The following is a 26,540-nucleotide window of genomic DNA, read 5'->3' on the forward strand; positions in this document are numbered from 1 at the left end:
ACCAGATCTGTATCCAGAACCAGTTGTTCTGTAATCAGAATTATAGCAGGAACAAATATGAACACAGCACTTTCCATTGTCACACGACGAATATGAATCGTTAGCTTTTCCACAGCGAGTACAGGCAGCTGGAAGAACTGCTGGTCCACAGTACTTGCTGTAAGTTGGGACCTACAGGAATAATATTTAGATTATTTAATAAAACACCAATAAACAGTTATTATAGTAACACTGACTGTAATACAACTGAGAAATACTAACGAATCCAATACAAACATAAAAGTGGGAAGAATAACAAACAAAAGCAGCTGGTCAACTTGGTACAACTGTGTACAACTTGAGTTAAAAATATGTCAACCACACCCGATGACATGTTATATTTGTTTCACGTCATAATTACTGAGATAGCAGCCATTTAAATATGAAGAACTACCTGGTAATCACATCTTATTATAAATATGAAGAGTTACCTGGTAATCACATCCTAATTTCCGTGTTAAATACTTCTGGAATGGTGACAGAAACAAGTTATTCATATTTAATAACAAATACAAAAACATACACACACACACATATATGAATATAACAGCTCGCATGGTGATAAATAAAGTTTCTGCATCACATTTCATTATGGCAACTTGTGCGATAGCAAAAGCTATGCCATTACAATTTATGTTTCTGGAACAAACCTTTCCTATATACTTCTTGTGGTTTTCTTTACTTAAGTCTTATAATAATGTACTATTTCGCAGAATCCGCCGTAAAATGAAATTGTCTGCGTGTTATAAAACACCCCTAGCGACATTTTCCTCGTGATTTAATATAATCTTTATATGTTTAGGAAGTGAAGTCCTCCAAAAACTTTGAGTTATGAATGATTGAAAGTAATTTGTAAAGTTAACGATTTTATCAGTATTTGAACAGCTGGTGAACTCTTAAATTTGTTAATAATGTATTATGGCTATGGTTGAGAAAAATTTCATCTTATATTAGTTTTGTATGCGTGTTTTAAATATATATATATATATATATACATATATATCTTTTATATACAACATACCTTGCTTTTTCCCACTTTACTCTTGTCATAAGTTGCGCTACCTGGTCTCTGGAAGAGAAGGGAAAATACAGCGTTAGACATGAAAATTAAAATGTAAGTTCCAATATGTGTGTGTGTGTTTTCTTATACCAAAGCCACATTAGGCAATCTGCCGAGTCCGTCGAGGGGAATCGAACCGCTGATTTTAGCGTTGTAAATCCGTAGACTTACCGCTGCACCAGCTGGTTACAAGTTCGAGTCCCCTACTCTTTAGAAACTTACACTAGTTTTTCAGTAATATTGATAGACAATATCAAATCTCAAGAAATTACTAAGATATAAATACTGTGTTGGAAATGCCTCCGATACATTGTAGTGGCACAGTGGTATGTCTGCGACCTTATACTACTAGAAACCGGGTCTCGATCCCCGTGGTTAGCAGGGCGCAGATTGCCCTTTGTGTAGCTTTGTGCATAAAAACAAAAAAAAAAAACTTTATCGTAAACGTTATTTTGTTATCGACCCACAACATAACTTTATTTGACATTGGATAATTATTACAACGAATTAATTAACAATTATTTCTGAATTTCTTAAAACTCGTATTAAGTCCATGCCACCCTGATGTTTAATTTAATGTCCTATATGATACATCTTCATTGATTTAATGGAACTTGTATATCAATTATATTAGAAGTTCAAGGTTATTGTCTGTATACGAGCCTACCAGGAAATGTAATAGATTTGAAATATTTATCCATGGCCTAGCGCGTTAAGGCGTGCGCTTCGTAATCTGGGGTTCGCGGGTTCGCATCCTCGTCGCACGAAACATGCTCGCCCTCCCAGCATTGGGGGCGTTATAATGTGACGGTCAATCCCACTATTCGTTGGTAAAAAAGTAGCCCAAGAGTTGGCGGTGGGTGGTGATGACTAGCTGCCTTCCCTCTAGTCTTACACTGCTAAATTAGGGACGGCTAGCACAGATATCCCTCGAGTAGCTTTGTGCGAAATTCCAAAAACAAAATGAAATATTTATCTTTTTCTAGGCCGGAAGAGGGAGCCAAAATAACTGTAGGTTCAAATAAGTATATAATTACAAAAAACTTCAAGTTTAGCAGGTTATAAAATATATATATAAATATTTAATGTTAAAATAAAAGTTTTAGTTTAATATTATATTTTAAAGTTCAAGTTTGTAATTAAGCACAGAACTACATTAGAGGTTATTTATGCTCTGACCACCAGGGGTATCGAAACACGAAGTATAGTATTTTCTGTCCGCAAACTTTCCGCCGCGCCACTTGTTGGTCTCAAGTTTCAAAGGAAGTGAAGATGAATGAGTACAGTTATTTTTAAAGTAACGAAATACCGCACAAACTCTCGTAAAAGACGAGATATCAATGGAAAACAAGCAATAAAATTCCAACAGCGAACATTATACTTCGTAGTAAATTGATAACGTGTTTTTTTTTTTTTTTTAAGGGGTGAGTGGGTGTAAACTAATTAAATTTTCAACATTGTAGGAGTTATCTAGTTGATTATCTAACTGGTACAGTGCAGCGATAAAATCTTACGAGCAACAACACAAACAGAATTTCAACATATGCTATGTTCAGTCACGCTTGTCGTGTCAAATCACCTCACCTGTAACAGTCTGAATAATACACATAATCTGTTTGTTTGTTTTTGAACTTCGCGCAAAGCTACTCGAGAGCTATCTGCCACCGCCAACTCTTGGGCTACTCATTTACCAACGAATAGTAGGATTGACCGTCACATTATAACTCCCCCATGGCTGTAAGGGCGAGCATGTTTGGTGCGACCGGGATTCGAACTCGCGACCCTCGGATTTTAATGTAAATATTCTTCATCGTGTGTGTGTGTGTGCGTTTTCTTGTAGCAACGCCACATCAGGTTATCTGCTGAGTCCACCGAGGGGAATCGAACCCTTGAATTTAGCGTTGTAAATTCGCAGACTTACCCACCAGTCAAAGGATAAAAGGATACAAGATTTCTGACCTCATTGATTTTAAATTGGGGAGATCGACGAGTTCTCATAATGGGCAGAAACGTAGATATCCCATTCATTATTCCCCCTTGCTTCAACGACAACCTGAAACATAAATTCATTTTCCGAAAACAGATTGCTTAGATGCATTAAATATTCGGAGTTTAAAGATAATTTTTAATATACGTGTTTAAGTTAAGTTTATTTGATTGGCGCTTGAGGAAAATAAAACCCGTAAAATTTGCACATTTGTTATTTCAATTTAGCAAGGCCCCGGCATGGCCATATGGGTAAGACACTCTACTCGTAATCGGAGAGTCGCGGGTTCAAATCCCCGTCACACCATACGTGCTCGCCCTTTCAGCTGCGGGGCCGTTATAATGTTACAGTAAATCCCACTATTCGTTGATAAAAGAGTAGCCCAAGAATTGGCGGTGGGTGGCGATGACTAGCTGCCTTCCCTCTAGTCTTACACTACTAAATTAGGGACGGCTAGCGCAGATAGCCCTCGTGTAAACTCAAAACAAACCAAACCAATCAATTTAGCATCAAAGTGTTAAAATCTCACATTTTTTTCAGAGAAGAAACTTATGCTGTGACATCTCGTTTATATCGAAGTTGGAATTTGGAAAGTTTTACGAAGAGATTTTTCTCAAACAATTAAATATAACCCTAACAAGTCAGTAAGGTTCAACGTCTTCCGTTGTACGACGCTCTCCGTTGTCTCAATTTCTTTTTCTTTTCTTTTTGGCAAGTTAAGACAGGATTATCAAATTTAGCTCGTTTCTTCTCCCATTTTAACCCCTTCGTGTTTCCAGAAAGTTCTTTTTTTTTGTTAGTGTCATGATATCCTTTTAAATGGTAGAAATCTTAGTACACTGGAAGTTTCCTAATGTCAGCTTATATCTCTGTTTGCAGGGGTGAATAACCTTTAAAATTTTTCAAAAATGTTTTCTTTAACTCGAAAAAGTTACACTTTCTTCAGATAAAAATCTTTTTTTCGAATTACAATTTAGCGTTCCTAATAATGTATTAAACAAATTGTTTGTTTGTTTTTTGAATTTTGCTACACGAGGGCTATCTGCGCTAGCTGTCCTTAATTTTGCAGCGTAAGTCTAGAGGGAAGGCAGCTAGTCACCACCACCCACTGCCAACTCTTGGGCTACTCTTTTACCAACAAACAATTGGATTGACCGTACCTTTATAACGCCCCCACGGCTGAAAGGGCGAGCATGTTTGGTGTACGGGGATTTCAACCCGCGACCCTTGGATTACGAGTCGAGTACCTTAACTACCTGGCCATGCCGAGCCTTAAAACAAATTATCTACAGAATTTAACAAATGCTGGCCTGGCATGGCCAGGTGGGTTAAGGCGTTCGACTTGTACTCTGAGAGTCGCGGGTTCGAATCCCCGTCACACCAAACGTGCTCGTCTTTTCACCTGTGGGGGCACTATATTATTACGGTTAATCCCCCTATTCGTTGGTGAAAGAGTAGCACAAGAGTTGGCGGTGAGTGGTAATGACTACGTGCCCTCCATGTAGTCTTACACAGCTAAATTAGGGATGGCTAGCGCAGATAGCCCTCGTATTGCTTTGCGCGAAATTCAAAAACCAACAAACAAACAAACAAATGCTGAGCAGTCGATGATGGATTTTTCATTCAAATGATGAAACGTTCTGTAAAATAGCTTAAATCAGAAACTTATAAATATTTTGAAACACTATATAAAAACCCATGTTCATAAGTTTCAAACATTTTAAAACTAACCTCCAACTATACAGAAATCATAAGATAATGTGTAATCTTAAAAATTAATTTATCGTAAAAAAATCAATCTTTATTTAATCTGAATTTCTCCCAAAGCTATACGAGGGCTATCTGCTCTAGCCGTCGCTAATTTAGTAGTGCAAGACCAGAGGGAAGGCACCTAGTCATCGCCACTCACCGCCAACTCTTGGGCTACACGTTTACCTACGAGTAGTGGGATTAACCATAGCATAAGAACATCCCTACGGCTAAAATGGCAAGCATGTTTGGTGCGACCGGAATTCGAGCTCACGACCCTCGGATTACGAGTTGATCTCCCTAACTAGCTTGTCATGCTTGGCTGAAAAAATATTTAATAGAAGCACAATATTAGTTCTATGTTGTAGCGTCACCTATCTTCTATTATTGAAAGCATTCGAAGTCAATTGCCAGGTTCTCTTGTTTTGTATATTTTTGGCACCAGGGCCAAGAGACAAAAAAAATTAGTACATTTCTAGAGTTGGCAAATTAACCATTAACCTTAAAAGAAGTAAAAGGAAGCAGGAAGAGAGAGGTAAGATCGTTTGTGAACTAAATTGCCTCTAAGAATGTGCTTCTAAGGGTAACCCCGCGGCTGTTTTAAAACATTAAAACAGCAACAACAAAGACATTAGGTTACTGCTAATTACTATCTTAATAAAAAAAAATTAAAGTACGTTTTACCGCCGGCTATAAATATTTGTAAAATGTTTTCATTATAGTATAGTAAACAATAAATAAATAAAGAGAAAAATGAAACGTTATATATAATAGATTAGAATACAGATAATATAAAAATGTAAAATAAATTTCTCTGTAGACTATGCAAAAAAATAATTGCTAAAACCAAACTCCATGTGTGTTAAATCGTTTCAATTAAGTTACATAAACGAATAAATGATCTTTGCTATTACTAATTTATTAAGATCTACAAGCATTGTTGTCACCCGGTGGTACAGCGATAATCCTATGGCTTTACAACGCTAAAATCAGGGGTTCGATTTTCCCTCGGTGGACTCCCAGATAGGTGTGTGTTTTCTTATAGTAAAACCACATCGGACTATCTACTAAGTAGACCGAGGGGAATCGAACTCCTGGTTTTAGAGTTGTAAATCCGTAGACTTACTGCCGTACTAGCACGGAGTCTCCCCGATCGCTTGGTGTAACTTTGCTATAAGAAAACACAACGTACTCAACGACCATTGTTCGATATGGATAATGATTTCATTTCATCCACACCAATGGTAATTAAATGGTAAGTTTCACAGTTTACAACGCTAAAATTCGGGTTTCGACAACTGTTATGGATAGAGCACAGACAGCTCATTGTACAGGTTTGTGCTTAGTTACGAACAAAGGAAACTTTTTCACATTGTGCTTGCTGGTTCAACGGTAAGGTTGTTTGTAACTAAGTCCTATGCCATACAATGGGTTTATCTGTGCTCTGTCCGCCACCGGTATCGAAACCTGGTTTCTAGCGTTGTAAGTCCGCATACGTGCCACTGGGGAGGTAATTCGATTCCCGCAACGTCAACTGTGTAGCTTTTCATCTGATAAAAAGCTGTTTACCCTTTTTACAAAAAAAGCTATGAAAATAATACCCATAATTTCTAGACAACAATAACAAAATGTATCACTTCTATTTCGGGAGTAAAAACATTCTGGGTTTTCTTTTGCTCTAACTTCATCAACAAACCTTTTAAATCCATCAGTATGCATTGAAAAATTCAATTTTGGTAGTTAGATATCTGTCTCAGGTTCGAATCCTATCGCAGAACATGTTTACTCTTTCAGTTTATTAAGGTGTTATTATGTGGTATGATGGTTACTCGACTTTTCTTTGGTAAAGATCAGCCCAAGAATTGGCGGTGGGTAGTGTTGAGTATCTCGTATGTGGCGGTTGATGGCAAAGTTCGTTTGCAAAGAGTAGTCCAAGAACTGACCGCGGGTGGTGTCTTCTAGACTACGATTTAAAAATTGGGGACAACTAGCGCAGACAGCTCTCGACTAGTTTTACGCGAAATTTATCAATAACAACAGCAAAATACAGATTAAAACAAAAAACTCTTCATGTACCACACTGAGAAAAATAAAAGTAACATGTTAAAGTTTATTCACTCACATCAATAGAATACAATTCTTCAAATGAAACTAGACCATTCTTTTCCACTATAAATAAAATTAAAGTGGTGTTATTCATCTTACTCAGATGAGAGTGAATAAATAAAAATGGATAGTTTGTTTTTAAATCGTATTTGCTCTCAACACATACCAGTGAAGTTTCAAGCAGCGCAATATAAGTGCATATTAATAAAAAATAAACTTTTAAATTTAACACATTACAAAATTAAATTCTAAAATTTAAAACAGGCGTAGCTGCCACAAACGAAACTCTAAATTATAAAAATTAAAACAGACGGAGCTGTCATGTACGAAACTAAATTCTAAAATATGAAAAAGATGGATCTGCCACTTACGAAACTAAACTTTTAAATTTAAAACAGATGGAGTTGCCAGGTGTCTGTTTGATTTTCATCATTGTTCCCTGTTTGTTTTTTTCTGAATTTCGCGCAAAGCTACACGAGAGTTATCTGCGCTAGCCGTCCCTAATTTAGCAGTGTAAAACTAGAAGGAAAGCAGCTAGTCATCACCATCCACCGCCAACTCTTGGGCTGCTCTTTTACTTTATAACGCCCCACGAGTGAAAAGAGAAGCATGTTTGGCGCGACGGAGATGCGAACCCGCGACCCTCGGATTACGAGTTGCACGCCTTAACCCACCTGGCCATGCCGGGTCAAACTTTTGAAATGCCAACTTCAACATAAATAGGATGCCGCAGTGCAGATATTTTCTCATCAAAATGCAGGAAGCTGGTTTAGTGCAAAATTACACAATGAGCTATCTGCACTCCGTTCACCGTGAAGAATCGAGTTCCAGATTTTAGCGTTGTAAGTCCGTAAACATATCGCTGGTCCCTTGTAGTCTTAAGATTGTTTGTTTGTTTATTTGGGGAATTTCGCACAAAGCTACTCGAGGGCTATCTGTGCTAGCCGTCCCTAATTTAGCAGTGTAAGAATATCGGGAAGGCAGCTAGTCATCACCACCCACCGCCAACTCTTGGGCTACTCTTTTACCAACGAATAGTGGGATTGACCGTCACATTATACACCCCCACGGCTGGGAGGGCGAGCATGTTTAGCGCGACGCGGGCGCGAACCCGCGACCCTCGGATTAAGTCTTAAGATAACACACACACATACATACACTCATGTTTATCTTTTAATAAATTACTTGATTATTATTTTCTCTTTTCAGAAAACGTACAGAGCAAATTGTTACGGAAGTGAGAGTACAGATTTCTTGGCGGGTATAAGATAGATGGGCGCCATGATTAGTGTTTGCCGCTATTATTGTAACCGCAACACCTAAAAATTGACAACGCTTGCCTTTTTCACTTATAACAGAGAGAAAACTGGTCATTGTACTTTGCAATTAAAACGCATATGTGTAATGTATTATTCTTCTGGACCTACAAAGTTATTTTCGGTGAAAAGAACTCCATATGTACACACGAGAAGAGCTACTGAAGGATAACATGGGGAAAGCAGAAACTCTCCAGAAAGCAAAAAAAAAAAAAAAAAGGAATTATTTCCGGGAAGTGTTTTCTGTTTGAAAAATATATTGAAAATAAATAATGGAACACACATTTACCTTATATCTAACCATAGCTATTCTATGTTTTTCCATTACAACTGTGTTTTGGTACAGTAATTTAACATAAAAGCACACATTTTGTTTCCACAAGTTTCCTCCAATGTCTTCTTTGTAGATGCTACTGACGAGCACATGACCGTAAAGTATTCCACACCAATTTATTTCATGAATGGGGAGTGGAAGCTTACAAACAGAGCCCCATTAAAAGTATTTGATATTGAATATTTCATGAATACATCTCCAAACTCAGGAAATAAGTTAGCTTTCATCACTGATTTACTGGAACTAATACTAAATAAGGACCGAGTAAAAAGATGTGACATTTGATTATCTCTTTGATCCACATGCACCAGAAGTACTTCGTAGACTTCAACACGCACGTGAGATCCTTGCTAATGTTGACAAATGTGACGTTACCGAGTTAGTAAAAACTGGAAAAGGGGTTAAAAGAAGTCATTTGAAAACTGAAGAGATTCAAGTTATAGGACGAAACTGCTAGATAATCTGAAGCATTTTATCTTAAGCACTTGGTGAACCTCTTGTCTCTGATTGATTGGCCAACAAGAATACCCCAGAAATTCACAGCAACATTACACGTGCAGGCCAAGAAATGGCCCGTCCCTATAACTTTACCCCGAAGACTCTGACAATTGAATATTTGTTAACTGTGAGCACTTTCCACAGTCTGTCTCTGGATAACAAACCTGTGATCATATTTTATTCAGACGTAGATGTTACATTATGTTACCGTTTCCGCTGTGCTGCCTTGAACGTGGAGACACGTGGTTTAACAATGTAGGAAGACAACGACAGTTAATTCCTATAGATGATATAGTGGATAATCCTCGCACTGTGCTACATTGTCAGTTGCTAACTCTAGATGGATTTTTTAAATGAGTTTTTACGACCACAAGCAGTATATATGTTAAGCATAACATATAAGAAAGCATTTTACGGCTGAGAAGCTAATCTTAAACCATTTTGGACTGCACTCATCTATAGTTGCCGGTTGATGTTTGGAAACAGTCAAATTTTTTATTGGTTTGTTCTATAGTTAGAGGTTATCTTACTTAGATTCTCTCCATTATAAATTATTCACGAAAGAGAATGTGGATAGATTTACCATCTGTTGGCTCTCAACACACGAAAGGAACCAGTTACACATGGTTAAATTTTGTTATGCTTGTTGAATACCACTGGCTATGGATTTCTCTAGACCAATCGTGACGTAAGAGTCTTCTCGATTGTTCTAGAACCTAAACGTAACAAACATGTAAATACAAAACGTTAATTGTGGCAATAATAATTTGATTTAAGCAACCGTCTTTGTTTTCTTCTCTATTTGTAAAAAAACAACAACTTTCAATGATAGAAAAAAAAAATATTTTGTAAATCTGCTTAGAGCTGAATTATGGAAAATCTGTTATTAAAACCAAAACATTTTTTAAAAAGTTTAAATTTGCAGGCCTGTGTTATCAGTGCTACGTATGGTTGCTGTTTGTTGAATTTCTCGTAAGGATGCTAAAGCAGCTGGAGGGTTGGATGCTCCAAATGTCCCTAATCTTGAAATGATAGACTAGATGTAAGCCGAATCTGACTTTACCTTCATACCACACTCACGACCCCAAAATGCAGAAGATGATTTCTTTCACGTGGCGCAAACCATGGATTTCAGGATCCGTAGCATGGCATGCATAACTACACTGCACAACAAAGGTTTTGCTTGTTGAACACTGTTGGGTGTTCCTTATAGATTTTTGGCTGCTGATTACAAAAATCACATCCAAATTTGCCCATCACGTACCGTTTCATCGAAATCTTGGTTTCACCAGGACATTGCTACAATGGAAAAAAGATTTCAGGACAACTGCAATCCGTCAATGCTTGCTGACTACTGTTGGACACTGCAACGTGATGCACCGGACATTGAATACAAACGAAAATCAGGAGCAAAACACTTTTAATTATGTTGAACTTAATAGTGTATTAGAAACCGTAAATGCAATTAAATACGTTATTGCCGGTAAACAGTTAACTGTCTATTTCTCAGAGTTCCTACGTGATGAAGCAAAACCAAAACTATATTTGTGCATACCCACCAGGTGTCTGTCACAATCAGCAAACACTTTTCAGGAAGCAAAACTTTTCAAAAAAATTGTGCAGTGATATTTATTGGCCGTGCTAGGCATGTATATAAAGATGGAGGCCTGGCATGGCCAGGTGGGTTAAGGCGTTCGACTCGTAATTTGAGGGTCGCGGGTTCGAATCCCCATCACACCAAATATGCTCGCCCTTTCAGCCGTGGGAGCGTTATAATGTTTTGGTCAATCACTCACGAATACAGTTTGGCTTTATATACATAGCCGTCTTTAATTTTGAACTGATAGACTTGTAATTAAGTCTAAATTTCATAGTTTCATTTTGTTGTTTTAGTGATAATTTAGAAACTTTGTGCCCAGTAATAAAAAAGACATTTTTTTCTATATATATATAAACATAAGCACCGAACTTGGTAAACAATATACATAGTGAAGATATGTGTCAAAAAGTAACTGTTGTTGAAGATATAAATTGTGGAAGTTGTTAAATGATTGCTAATGATATGCAAAAAATGTCCACAATTACAGTTTGAAAACGTTCATATTGAAAATATTTCTAATTAATAAAATCGTCAGAAATTAATTACAGGCTTAAGTAAGATGGAACAATATTTCGCTTAGAATTAAGAATTATATATACGCACACAAGATGGCGCATTCATTTAAGACCAACTTGTAAACAGTTTCGTATTCGTTCTTCTTCTGGCTCAAACTTTAACACTTTCTTGTATTTTGGATATCTTTGTGTTGGTTTCTTATTTCTGGAACCTTTAAGATTTACTGCAGTAATTTGTGCAAATTAATGATGAATTAATATTTTCGATAATGACTGTGTGTCATTTTCAACGAGTGAACGAGTTAATTTTAACTGTAAGTTTTAATGCAATTTGCACAGATATTTCTCAGTTATACTACTGTTTAAGTTCAGGAGAGATATGTAGAAGGAGAAAACGTATTGCTTTTAAACCATGGTTCGAACGATTGACACCAACGTGTAAGTTATCACGTGGTTAACAAAACTATAAGTAATATAACGCACTCTTTACAAACAAACCACGCAGTTACCAAGAGAGCAACTGGTAAAATGTAATTCTCATCAACCAATGGCTAAGCCTCTATTTTATAAGAGTTGGAAATGTCTTTTGTGATTCACATTGACTTTCCAATCAGAACGCTAATGGCTTAAGTTCTCAAGAGGCGGAACTTCATTCCGGACCGTTCCGTCCCATTTAACCTGTTTTTATAACATAACTTTTAGGGTTAACGACTATACAAGTAAGAGATGCTCACAAGAAAAAATTATTAGAACATCTACAGTAGAAATAAAATAAATAATTTCACCGTATAATAAGTACGAATATTCATTTTCCCGCATAGTCTTTAGAAGTTGACAAATTACTACGACACAGAGTTGTCTAGGACAGACGAGCTACGAGTTATACATGCAGGAAGTATTTAGGATGTGTTGACAGCAATTTATTTGTAGCTGCAGACAATGGCAGTGTGCCTAATATTGAGGATGCAATAGTCAAGCACACATTATTAACGTAATCACTGTTGTTACTTCTCTGAACTATGTTTTATTAAGTACAGCAACTACAGACATTATAAGCTTTGACGAGAATATGGGTTGAACTTGTAGTGAATTTCTTGCTTCAAGATTAACCCCTGTCCAAAAACTGATAATTTAAGATGGTTGAATTTTCTGTTAACTACAAATTTATTAGTATTTTCATACGTCAGTTAGCGTGAGAAAAGAATAAAAATGGACTTCAGAAAATGCAGAAACCTGTAATGAGTGAAGGTTAAATAGCACTTGTGACTATTTTATAACTTGAATTGAGTGATAGGTTAAATAGCACCTATGACCATTTTACAACTTGAATTTAAATAAAGCGTTTCCTTAGTAACATATTTTAACATCCTGGTGAAACATTTTCGTCGGCCTGGCATGGCCAAGTGTGTTAAGGCATTCGACTCGTAAATCGAATCCCGCTCGCACCAAATATGTTCACCCTTTCAGCCGTGGGGGCGTTATAAAGTAACGGTCAATCCCACTATTCGTTTGTAAAAGAGTAGCCCAAGAGTGGGCGGTGGGTGGTGATGACTAGCTGCCTTTCCTTTAGTCGTACTCTGCTAAATTAGGGACGGCTGGCGCAGATAGCTCTCGAGTAGCTTTGCGCGAAATTCAAAAACAAACAAAAACATTCATGTCAACGTTACTTTTGTTGAAGTAAACAGGGCACGTGCACAGTATACAAAGTATACAAATTAAGGTTAATTTATGTGTCGTGACCTAGACCCCAATTTGTACGAGATAAAAAAATGAATGAAAATTATACAGCCATCTGTTTGAAGTAATGTAAAATTGAATTGTTGATTATTTTATTACATGTTGTAATTACGCTACTTCTGATAAATTTCATCTTAGTTGTTATTGTTTGAAGTTGTTCGTACTTTAAGAGATACAAAATTGTAACATTTTTATTTTTATTATTTCGAAATAAGAGAAACCACACTTTTATTCTTTTGATTACGTTTTCATTAGACTAAGTTTAAAATTCAGGTTTCTATTATTTATTTAACAGATCATCATGAGGTTGTAAAGAATTTACAAAAATAATCGACGGCCGCGTTATCAAGCTAAACAGAGCAATGCATTCCTCAGTGTAAGTTAGATATTTAATATGTTTACTTAAAACTGTAAAAATGGATGTTAAGTTGGATACATATAAATACTGGTTACACATCTTTTACTTGTAGAGTACATGAACTAGAACAAAAATGGGTCGAAAATAATTGTTACTTTGCTTTCTTACAGCAAAACTATATCGAGCTATCTGGTGTGTCCTCCAAGGGGAACCAAACACCTGGTTGTAGCGTTGTAAATCTGTAGACTTACCGTTGTTTCAGCGAGGAACAGGTAAAAAATAAACAAACACTGAAACCCAACATACACTAGTCTACAACCAATACTGATATACAACACACTCAGGTCTAAAACAAACACTGAAACCCAACATACACTTGTCTGAAAGAATTATCAGATAAAACCAGAAATACGAACTAAAATACACGCCATTGCAAGACAGCACATACAAAGCAAAACCAAATTGAAAATTTGGTCTAAATCAGGTATTTGAAATACAAAACTGAATCATTACAAACATTCAATTAGAGCAAATACTGTAGTAACATTAACCCAAAATATAAAATAATACTAATTAAGTCCGTTTTGAATATATCCAGTCTGTACGTTGGTCGAGAGTTATTGTGTCCAAGTCCAAGATTTGTCATTGGTGTTTTATTTTTTTCTTTTGAAAGCTAGTGTATTATATACTTTCGAACAATGACTTGCTCTCTGATGAAAGTAAGACGCAACTATAATGCATATAACAATTATATTTAATAGTAATTATAGTTTAGATTGTTTCAGAATTAATAAACGTGTGACACAAGTGCTGTACTTATGCGTATCTGTGGTTCACAATTTTTCTTTCTATGCATATGATGTATATCATAATGTGTAGAAAAAGAAGAACGTGGGTTCACATTTTTATTACCCATTCTATAATATAGTTTGTTACCCATTTTATAATATAGTTTGTTACCCATTCTATAATATAGTTTCTTACCCATTCTATAATGTAGTTTGTTACCCATCATTCTATAATATAGTTTGTTACCCATTCTATAATGTAGTTTGTTACCCATTCTATAATGCTGTTTGTTACCCATTCTATAATGTAGTTTGTTACCCATTCTATAATATAGTTTGTTACCCATTCTATAATGTAGTTTGTTACCCATTCTATAATATAGTTCGTTACCCATTCTATAATATAGTTTGTTATCCATTCTATAATATAGTTTGTTACTTATTCTATAAGATAGTTTGTTACTTATTCTATAATATAGTTCGTTACCCATTCTATAATATAGTTTGTTATCCATTCTATAATATAGTTCGTTACCCATTCTATAATATAGTTTACTATCCATTCTATAATGCTGTTTGTTACTTATTCTATAAGATAGTTTGTTACTCATTATATAATATAGTTTGTTACCCATTCTATAATATAGTTTGTTACCCATTCTATAATGTAGTTTGTTACCCATCATTCTATATTGTAGTTTGTTACCCGTTCTATAATATAGTTTGTTACCCATTCTATAATGCTGTTTGTTACCCATTCTATAATGTAGTTTGTTACCCATTCTATAATGCTGTTTGTTACCCATTCTATAATGTAGTTTGTTACCCATTCTATAATATAGTTTGTTACCCATTATATAATGTAGTTTGTTACCCATTCTATAATATAGTTCGTTACCCATTCTATAATATAGTTTGTTATCCATTCTATAATATAGTTTGTTACTTATTCTATAAGATAGTTTGTTACTTATTCTATAAGATAGTTTGTTACTTATTCTATAATATAGTTCGTTACCCATTCTATAATATAGTTTGTTATCCATTCTATAATATAGTTCGTTACCCATTCTATAATATAGTTTGCTATCCATTCTATAATGCTGTTTGTTACTTATTCTATAAGATAGTTTGTTACCCATTATATAATATAGTTTGTTACCCATTCTATAATATAGTTTGTTACCCATTCTATAATATAGTTTGTTACCTATTCTATAATGTAGTTTGTTACCCATTCTATAATATAATGTGTTAGCCATTCTATAATATAGTTTGTTACCCATTCTATAATATAGTTTGTTACCTTTTCTATAATATAGTTTGTTACCCATTCTATAATATAATGTGTTAGCCATTCTATAATGTAGTTTGGTTATATAAAATTAAAACGTAGTTTGTTGGCACTGAACCTCTCTCTCTTTCTCTCACGATCGTGAAAAGTTTACATCATAAAAAAACTACCATTTTTTAAAGTTCAAAAACAATGTAAGCCTCTCGTTTTATAAGCTAAGACTTTCTTGCCATCACTTGTATTTGCTAATCAATTGAATTACAACGCTAAAATTCGGGGCCCGATTCCTTGCAGTAGATAGAACATAATGAACTTGTTGTTTAAGGTTTGCTGAAAATATATTTTTAGCAAATTGAAGTAGTTCTGAAAATTGTACGTTCAGACATTTCTAAAACTTGTTATATTAAGTTTACGAAATACTTAGAAACGTGTATACATTTTCGAAAGTGTCACGGAAAAGTTATAAAGAAGTGATGTAGCTGAGAGATGTTTGTTTGTTTTGGAATTTCGCACAAAGCAACTCGAGGGCTATCTGTGCTAGCCGTCCCTAATTTAGCAGTGTAAGACTAGAGGGAAGGCAGCTAGTCATCACCACCCACCGCCAGCTCTATTTTATCAACGAATAGTGGGATTGACCGTCACATTATAACGCCCCCACGGCTGGGAGGGCGAGCATGTTTTGGCGCGACTCGGGCGCGAACCCGCGACCCTCAGATTACGAAGCGCACGCCTTAACGCGCTAGGCCATGCCAGGCCCAGCTGGGAGGTGAGCTACAACTTTGTGTTAGATTTGTATTTTATTTGAAAGTCTAGTTAAATTAAACGTAACCTAAGAAGAGTGTTTATAAATTCCTGCTGTATCCCGATGGTACAGCGGTAAGCGTACAGATTTACAACATTAAAATCAGTGGTTCGATTCCCCTCGGTAAACACAGCAGATAGCCCGATGTGGCTTTGCTATAAGAAAATCACCCCCCACTCCTGCTCAACGTAAGTGTTACGTTTACAGCTGTGGCCTTAATATTCTCCACAGTGAAATAGCAATAAATCTTTAGGGTTACAATGCTACAAATTGTGTTTAAGCACCTGTGGTGGGTAGAGGTTATACGTATAGCTTTGCCATTAACAATAACCTTGCTAATATTTGTCTTTGTTTATTATACGATTTTGATTCCATGAATAGATGTTATCCGAAACAAAGAATTTCGTAGAACATTTCAATTTGTTTTATTACTTATTGTATTCATTTATTTTAGAGCATTCTTTTTGCATCTGTTAAAATTATGAATTAGATTGTTTGAAAAATCAAATAACACCGAAATTTTCGATTATTTTCATTCTTTTACTGCTTTTTTGTTTGATTATTTGTTTAATACAAAACCACAATGGGCCAACTGCTGTGTCTACTGTGAGGAATCGAACGCTGGATTTTAAGATTGTAAGCCCGCAAATATACAGCAGTCCCATCTGAGGAACGTTTTATAGCAACCATTGGTATAAACACATGTCGACTTTCTAAATACAATTCTTATGTGCATGGTTTCTTGGAAGAAAATCCACTTTTAATAATTCCGAGAAACAAGCAAGCTTCGAAGTATCTCCAACGGATGACACTTAACAAAAAGTTCGTTGTCCTGGATGTTTAAAGTAAAGTTGTTTTTTTAACTCGATAACTGTATACACTAATCTTTACTAGTGTACTTCGGTTTTCAATAGTTATGTAAACAGCTTCCAGTAAATACTATGAACAGTTTACAGATATTTATATCCTTACATAGAAAAAAGTACCAATCGTATAAAAGTCAAATGTCACAGACAATCGTTTAACTCAGTGACTGATAATTTATTACTATCGTTACGATAAGAACAAGATAAAACAGCATAAGATCATTTGTGTGTTATACGAAATGTAACACTAATGAAATTTTATAGAAAGGAAAAATTAGAAACTTACATCGGTGCTGCAATGAGGCATCTCAGTTACTAGAAACACTTAGAGTGACGTTAATATTTCAGACAGGAACGTCCTGCTTTCTTTCGGTTTCACACGTTGCAATTAGTGTCTCGTCCAGCTTCTGTGAATCGTACGTTGCAGACGATACCACGTTGAAAACGGTTTGGCGAAGTCACAGAAGGTATCGTTATGTTCATCTGATGGGACCACCGTGTATTATGTCAATAAGAAGATAGAACGAGGCATGTCTTTGTGGAGAACCGAAGACGAACTAGCTAACGTAATCAAAAGGATTTGGCAAAGGTTATCTTGCTGAGACTGCAAGTCCTTGCTCCTCAGACTTTCCCACTAATTTTAGACCTGGGGATTTTCTGTGTATAGCTGCATCTGCTCGTGAGTAACTGAACCAAACGCAAGAAAAACTCATCAATTAGTCTCCGACGCACTGTGAGGTTGGACTAGCCATTTCGTAAGCACAGTTCAATCAACTATTTCATAAACACGGTCTGCAGTTCAAACAACCATTTCGTAAACACAAACTATAGTTTAATTCCAGCTTCTTCAGGTCATTAAGGGTCTTCCGCCTCTTTCATAAACCATAGCGTCATGTAAAAACAAACAAGCAAAAATATTAGTATTTTTGCTAACTGTATCGTTGTCTTAACTTTAGATGGGGTCAAACGCACTATTAAAGATAGTAAAAATCATCTTGTTAATATTACTCGACTTTTAGACTAAAATAAATAAATAAAGATTTACAATAGTTATCCTGAATTTATTCTAATATTTTATTAAGACGAAAACGGTAAAATTAATTACTTTTACAGTTTTATGGGTAAATATTAACAGACGAAAGTCAAACTTGTAAACCTTTAGTGAGGAAGCTGAGATTGGCAGGATGCCAACTGATGACAAAAGAATAATAATTAGGACGGCCATCATCAATCGATGCTGCAACCCACAACATTCCCGCTGTTTAAGGGTTAAAACAAAGCCACATTGGGCCATCTGTTGTGTCGGGGAATCTAACCTCGGATTTTAGCGTGTTAAGTCCTTAAACTTACTGTTGTGTCACCTGGAGACGAAACAAGAAAGAGTTTGGTGCTGAGCTGATAGAGCCAGGTGAGAGTGCGAATGTATGGAGATTGAGATGTCTTGATGCCTGTCAGCTTTTTATAAAGATCACTGTCCCTTGAAGGTTAAATCTGACGGTCGCGGCTTCGAATCCCAGTCGCCCTTTGAACCGTGGGGGCGTTATAATGTTACTGTCAATCCCACAGTTCGTTGGTAAAAGAATAGCCCGAGAGTTGGCGGCGAGTGGTGATGACTAGCTGCCTTCCCTCTAGTCTTACACTGCTAAATTAGGAACGGCTAGCGCAGACAGCCATCGTGTAGCTATCAAACAAAAACAAACACTATAGTTTTATCATTTTCACATTTCGGAAGCTTTGTTGATAAAGGTTTTTGCACAGAAGTTGTAACAGTGATGATTACAATATGTAAATAAAGCTAGAAAGCCTGTTTTTAGAATAAAAAAGAAAAACAAAGTGGATACTTAATTAAAATGCATTAACTCTTAATTACATGAAGAAAACTAATTTAAATAGCTAATTGGATGACAGTTTACTGGAGTTTATCATGCAGTTTGTTGATTATAAATGCTACAAAAATGTTTATTGTAATCAACATAAATTTATTTCTTTGGAACAATGCTGTAATTTTTGGTTGCAGGCTACTATTTTGAAATGATTAATATTTCGATTGTTATACTGCCCTTTGATTTTCAATTAAGTGAAAATTTCGTTCGAGGGCCCTAACAGAAGTGATATTTTAGGGTTAGCCCACTGTTTTAGGGCATAAGTCAAATAAACAAATATACAAAACAAAGACAGCTGTAAAAGTAAATATGGGCAACATAGCAACAACTCAGTAGATGACATTGCATGTAAAGTGATAAAAGCAAGAATTTCTTTTGTTTATGTAACTGCCCAAAGTTGGTAAGGATCCTGGAGGAGAAGGGGGTTTATAATGGTACAGTCAATCTCACTTGTCGTTGGTGAAGATTAACCTAAGAATTGACAGTGGTGGTGTTAACTAACTGTGCCCTCTTTAGTATATCAATTTTAAATTATGGACACTTAGTGCAAATAGTCCTCGAATAGCTTTGCGTGAAATTCAACAAACAGGACAAAGTTATAAGATTAAACCAATTGCACGTGCGGAATATTTTGACCCTCGTGTAATAATTATAATAATATTCTCCAGAAATCAGTTACTATCTACCAGGAGGGTAGAAAGAGGTCAAATGCACCTGACCTTTCCTTTACTATACGGTTGATTATAATTATCTCTAGAAGATCGAATTTAGCGCCACAAGCCGACAGTCTAAAAAATCTCTGTGCCTAAAAGTTATGATAAAAAGCACGTATAGAAAAACGGATGTGTTTCTTTCTTTACTTTTTTCTGTTTGAGATTCAAAATTAGATGCGTGTAAAAATAGAATTTTACTTTACGTGATTTTTATCATAAACTTGGGTTTCTAACGCTTCCCTAGTTTCGGAGTTTAAATCCTATCTTTTGGAATATTGTACTGCATGTATAAATAGTGTTCCAGAACAAGTCGTCCAGTCTCTTTTTTCCACTAAAAAAAAAAAAAAAGTTGCGGCCAATTCTGTAAATTTTTTTCTAAATTAAATCGTCTAAAAGTTAAAGAGGGCGTAGCGTTATAATCTTAGTAAATACGAGACAGATTTGTAATATACTGTTGGCTGTGTCTTCCTATTTGAATTTAGACGTTATGTAGTGTTTGCTGCAGAGAAGGAGAGAGAGAGTTTTTTTTTTTTTTGCATGAGGTAATGATGATATGTGATGTATACAAACTTTCCAAGAATCTAGAATTAACGTGACGTTTCGAATTTCCTTGAGATTTCGGAAACCACGTTACAGTCCTATGAACGAACAACGAGTGAGCTGATGAATTAGTCAGCTGGTGAGTAAGTTGATTAGTGACTTAGCTAGTTAGTTAGTAAGTTTGCTCATTGCTACATATGTATATAAATTTGAGTTTGTGGCATAAATATGAGAGGAGATTTAAGCACAATGTTGAGCTTTATTTGTGAATTAGGCCTATTATTTGGTCATCGTTAGTTGTGTGTCTATACAAGTTATAAAACTTGAACTTAAGTAAATAAATAGCCCTTCCTTCATTACAAGAGATGAAATTTACATTAATTTTCCCGAATAATCAAAATCATTCTGCCCAACAATAGAAATTGTTACAACAATGCAAACAGTATACACTGGCTAGTTGAAAGGTGTATATTTATTTTCACTTGCAACAAAACTATTCAATGGATTATCTGCCGTCTGTAATTCTAAGCTGAAGACTGGAGTGCAGATAGCTAGTTAACAGAACTCGTTGCTAACTCTTGTTTGACCAAATAGGAGGAACTGAACGTCACTCTTATAACGTGAAAACAACTTCAAGTTGTAGAGGGCTATTTATTATTGCTTTTCTCTGTAGCAGGACGCGAAACACAGGCTTTTAAATCCACAATTAAACACTTTAACTAATGTGGGTTCTTTGTTTTCAACTTACACTAACCCAGAATACATTAGTCGATAACCTCACTGAAAGGTTATTCCACCATTTCGAAATTTCGAAAATTCTGTTTAACAGGGTACAGAACATTAATAACTCAAACAATTACTTTTATAGTAACGTGGCAGACGTCATTGCTTAGCGCCGAGGGAGTCGAACCATGAATTTTAGTGTTATTATCAGTAGAGGATATTTATTGTAAGTCTTTATGTCAATTAAGTTGAAACAAACTAATAAATGTTGTTACGCCATAATATTAGATTTACCAAATTATTAATAGTTTAAGCTACTGATAAAATATACCATGTCATAAGCCAAAAATATACCATGTCATAAGCCCTCTCGTTTAATTATAAACGTTATAAGTACTGTGATTTTAATATAAATAATTCCTTATTAGCTTTACAAGAAAGGCTAGGTGTCTAACAGTATAACTAAACCAGACATTGATAATTTTCAATGCCTGTTATCTTAAGAGAAAAACTACATTATGCTGATGTAAGTGTTTACAAAGACAGATGTTTTATTACAGTTCTGAAAATTAATAATTTTACGATTTCAACAATGGATTGTCAAATAACTTTTTTTTCTTGAATGTTGTTTCTTTGCCAACGCTACAGACGTGTATAGCTCTTACCTCTCTCTCCCGGTATCTCAGCGGTAAGTCTGAGGGCTTACAACGCTAAAAATTGGGTTTCCTTACTCGTGGTGAGTACGTCGCAAATAGTCAACTGTGTAGCTTTGCGCCAAGCAGCAAGTGACAATGGAAATGTAATGTATTTTAACAAATATTGCTGTTTGTTTGTCATATAGCGAGACAATTTGCTCAAGAAACTCTTCACGTTAAAACTATTAGTGTAATGGACAATTGCTGTATTAAAATCAGATCTACGATTAACGATAATAATATTGCAAGGTAAAAGATAAATCGATTTTTCTTTAGATTTATTTGAAGGACAACTTAAGCGAACATGGACTAAGTAGCCAGGTCAAAGATCACTTGATTTCTGATATAGCCATCCCTAAGTTTTTGAATTTCTAACTAGAGGAAAGAGAGTCGGTCAGCCACACCTGCTTCCACAAAGGCTTTGTCTGATATTATAGAAATAAGAGAATTGACTGCCACAATTATGACCGACCAACAACTATAATTGTAGAACGTCCACAGAGACATCGCTGTGCGAACCTTGGACCTTCTGATCTGCATAGGAACAATAAACTTGATTATGCCAGTCTTTCTTGCTGATGATGATACCTTACTATATAAAGATGAAAATAAAAAAACTTCCAAGTGTAAATACATTAACCAATATGATCATGGTAGGTTCAAACCACACCAGTTTCCATTAGAATTACAATCACGTGTTGATAAAGAAGCCATATTTCAATTGAACTAGATGCACATCATTATAAATAATTCTAAAGATACAGCTCCAGATTTGGATGATGTAAGGATCTTACAGAAATCACCTGTTGAAGATGAAGTAACTGGCCAACGGGAAGCATCTCTGAGATATGGACTGGTGCTTTTGTTTAATTCTCACTCAAACCCTCGAAGTGTCGTTCTATTCTTGAAAGCCATCAAATAAATATCCTACAAAATATCCTAGGTAAAAATCTCGGAGAAAGATGTGGCTAGAATGAACCTCTGTTACCACCATCATTTAATAGAAGAGAATTCTGGTGCTGCCGAATCCACAGCTGATGCATGGTGGGAAGGTTTGGAAGTAGACCAAAACATTTTGGCAGTGAGTTTTGATTGGATGGTACCTACAATACATTCCAGTTATTTCCATTCTTACCAACAAACTACGTAGACTAGATATCAGTGTAACACGTGTAAGATAGGTCAGAGATGAACAAACTACCAGAAGATGCACCATGACGTATGGAAGCTGATAATCAGACTGGACCATCACCCAAATATCTCTCTTAAGGATCATCACATTTACCAATGTTCTTCAAGACCTACAACATTGATTTCTTTTACCTGGTGTAACATGGCAGTTTGAAACTGTTCTTTTTTGCAAAACAGCCATTGTGTTGAAAGTTTTGTTTGTTTTTTGAAATTCGCGCAAGGCTACTCGAGGGCTATCTGGGCTAGCCGTCCCTAATTTAGCAGCGTAAGACTAGAGGGACGGCAACTAGTCATCACCACCCACCGCCAACTCTTGGGCTACTCTTTGCCAACGAATAATGGGATTGACCGTCACATTATAACGCCCCCACGACTGAAAGGACGAGCATGTTTGGCGCGACGGGTTTTGAAAGTAAATATGCTTTGGTGTTTGTAACAGAAAAGTGAGACTTTGAAAACCCGTAAACCTACTTCAGAATGTTCGAAATTATTTTTAAAGACAAAGTTAGTTTTTTTTTTACTCTCAAACATCACCCAGTTCAGTGTTGTGGCTATTACAGTTAGAGTGATATAGACGCAGATTTATTGCTCGTTATACTGGTAAAATATTCTCTAATATACTTTAAAACACTATTGCTAACAATTTATTTCATGCAACATATCTCAACGTTAACTTTACAGAACATTCTTACACGAAGTTCATACGTTGTACGTTTATGAATCATACAAAGAATCACGCTCACTCCGTCAAACAGATACGTGCTATTCAAATAAGTCGGAAATGCTACCAAAAACACATTGCAGCTTTCTGATATTTTGTTTTTACGTAGAGAAAGTTGTTGGTTTTAACTAGGTTGTACGATTATTAAATGTTTTAAATTTATATTATTTTAAGTCTTTTGGTTGATTGGCTCTTGTTGAGCAAGGCTAAACAAAGAGCTATTTCTACTTTGCCCGCCGCGAGATCGAAACTCGGTTTTACCCTCACAAGCTTGCACGTATACTGCTGAATCACTGAGAGGCTAGTTCACGTCGGCTTTGTTTACTCACACGAGATTTCACGTTAACATGAACAAACATTTCACAGACCTGAAACGTTTGAAGTTTTAACAGAAGATTGAATACCGAACATTGGAATGGTACATTTGCAGAGCCACGTAAACAGCGGAAGTAGCTCGTCAATAGCCCCCTAGTGGGACAACGGTAAGTTTACGAACTTACAATGCTAAAAATCGGTGTCTGATTTCTTGCAATGGACACAGTCCAATGTGATTTTGTTTCTAAACTTCTCTTTCAGAGATTTAAATGTAATTTATATTTTTGTCAAAATATAAAAATATTTAGATGTTTTTAACAAGCTATCATAATTTACCTAGTATATGTTTTAGATTTTTTATGGTAGTTTTTAGATACGAGTAGTATCATAATTATCGTGTTTAACATCCAGGATAACATTAAATGTTGACTGTCGGCACCCTGCAAAACTATTATAAAATCTTCTACACTTCCAGAATCTTGTTCGTCACCGCGTGGTTCATGTTATAAATATTTTCGTTTAGAAAGATACAAAATTGAAACTACACGTTTGAATAAAAGGTTGATTGATCGGTATTTATTTATAATTGAAAATAATTAACTTTGAAATAAAGAGGAACGTTACCACTGTTATAAGCCTTATAATAACTGTAAAATAAAGCAAAATATAACACAGTTATTAAATTGAAGATTGTTAGATTCCTGTCGATAGATGCCACTAGTAGAACTCAGAAGAATGAATATATCAACTTTAAAATATGACATTAAGTGAATATTTACCGTATAAGTGTTATAATACGGGTATTCCTACAAGGATAAATTGCTTACAATCAGCTGCTGAATTTTTCTCAGAGCTATTCGAAATAAATGTGATCGATTACAGTGAAGGCACCTAGTTAACACTACGCACCGCCGATTCTAGGGTTACACTTTACGAACGAAAAGTGGGATTGACTTCACGTTATTCCATCTAAAAGGGCGAACGTGTTCGAATCTGACAATCCACAGATTCTGATTTGAGCGCCTTACTCATGAGGATAAAGCATCAGTTACAAAGCGTTTCAAACAGTAGCAGTTGAAACTGTTCTTAAGGGACCAGGTGGTTAAGACACTGGACTAGTTATCCAAGGGTCGCGGCTTCGAATCCCCGTCACACCAAACATGCTCGCCTTTTTCAACCGTGGGGGCGTTATAATGTAACGGTCAATTCCACTATTCGTTGGTAAAAGAGTAGCCCAAGAGTTGGCGATGGGTGGTGATGACTAGCTGCCTTCCCTTTAGTCTTACACTGCTAAATTAGGGACTGCTAGCATAAATAGTTCTCGTGTAGCTTTGTGCGAAATTCGAAACAAACCAAACAAATCGTCTTTGAGAATTTCGCGTAGCCCGGGCGTGGCCCATAAGTTGGGGTCCATTATTAGCATCCAGTTACCGCAGAATTAAAAATGCGCTCCGCACTCTGAGGCTGTAGATGTGTTATAAGGATGATTGGCCAATCCCAGTACAGGGTTAGACAAAAGTAACCTAACAGATGGCGGTTTGTGTTATTAACTATCCGCGTTCCCTGTAATTTAGTTTATTGTGTAGCTTTATATGAAATTCCTGGTTACTTGCTTTCAGATATTTGTGTGTAATATGTTGATTTGTGCTGTTGTTTTTGTGTTTCACAGCATCGCATTAAGGAATGTATCTATAGAAATGCAATAACAGACTAAATTTGATGATTTAAGATAAATATTAGAATTCCTCTCTCTCTATATATATATACATATACACATTTCCTAAGAACTTGATTATTGAAAGGCCCGACGTTTATGTTAATTTCAATGTTTTCATTTCGTTGGGGCCCGGCATGGCCAAGTGTGTTAAGGCGTTCGACTCGTAATCCGAGGGTTGCGGGCTCGAATCCCTGTTGCAATAAACATGCTCGCCCTTTCAGCCGTGGGGGCGTTATAATGTTACGAGCAATTCCATTATTCGTTGGTAAAAGAGTAACCCAGGAGTTGGTGGTTGGTGGTGATAACTAGCTGTCTTCCCTCTAGTTTTACACTGTTAAATTAGGGACGGCTAGCGCAGATAGTCCACGTGTAGCTTTGCGCGAAATTTAAACCACTTCTTTGTTACGCTGAACTTTATGTATCTTTGTACGGTTTCGTCGTCATGTACTGAAAATTGTATGAAGTAATAGAAGCATCATGAAGGACAAATTAATATTTATGTTAATTGAACAAATATGATTATTTTGATTTAGCAGATGCACTGGAAAACTATTTGTAACATTTTAGAAGATGTGATTGGTTATATTACTTAAAATGCAATGTACGACATTTTACATATGTATCACCCAATAAACAGTAAAATTAATATGTAAAAATATGGTTAGGCATGGCCAGGTGGCTAGGACACATGACTTCCCTTCACACCAAAGATATTCGCTCTTTCAGCCGTGGGAGCGTTAAAATTCTTCGGTAAATTCCATTATTCGTTGGTAAAAGAGCAGCCCAAGAGTTGGCGATGGGTGGTGATGACTAGCTAGCTGCTTTTCCTCTAGTCTTACACTGTTAAATTAGTGACGGCTAGCGCAGATAGCCCTCGTGTGGCTTTGCGTGAAATTCAACAAACAAACAAACGTTATACGTGACTAGTTTTTATTGCATACTTTACACTATAATTCAGTTCACGTCAGATAAAACTAAAAGCTTCCAGAACAT

At 35.9% G+C, this 26,540-nt stretch overlaps 1 long non-coding RNA gene across 1 annotated transcript in view; it reads left to right on the forward strand.

Moving 5' to 3' along the window:
- The first annotated feature begins 20,121 nt into the window (after positions 1 to 20,121).
- LOC143235088 (uncharacterized) overlaps positions 20,122 to 26,540 on the forward strand; it is a 41,456-nt gene continuing 35,037 nt past the window's right edge. Inside the window, exon 1 of the long non-coding RNA XR_013018915.1 lies at positions 20,122 to 20,324. This is a non-coding gene — a long non-coding RNA (uncharacterized LOC143235088). The remainder of the gene's footprint in view (positions 20,325 to 26,540) is intronic.

The sequence above is a fragment of the Tachypleus tridentatus genome, chromosome 12 (genome assembly GCF_004210375.1).
Source record: "Tachypleus tridentatus isolate NWPU-2018 chromosome 12, ASM421037v1, whole genome shotgun sequence".
In the NCBI taxonomy this organism is placed as follows: domain Eukaryota; kingdom Metazoa; phylum Arthropoda; class Merostomata; order Xiphosura; family Limulidae; genus Tachypleus; species Tachypleus tridentatus.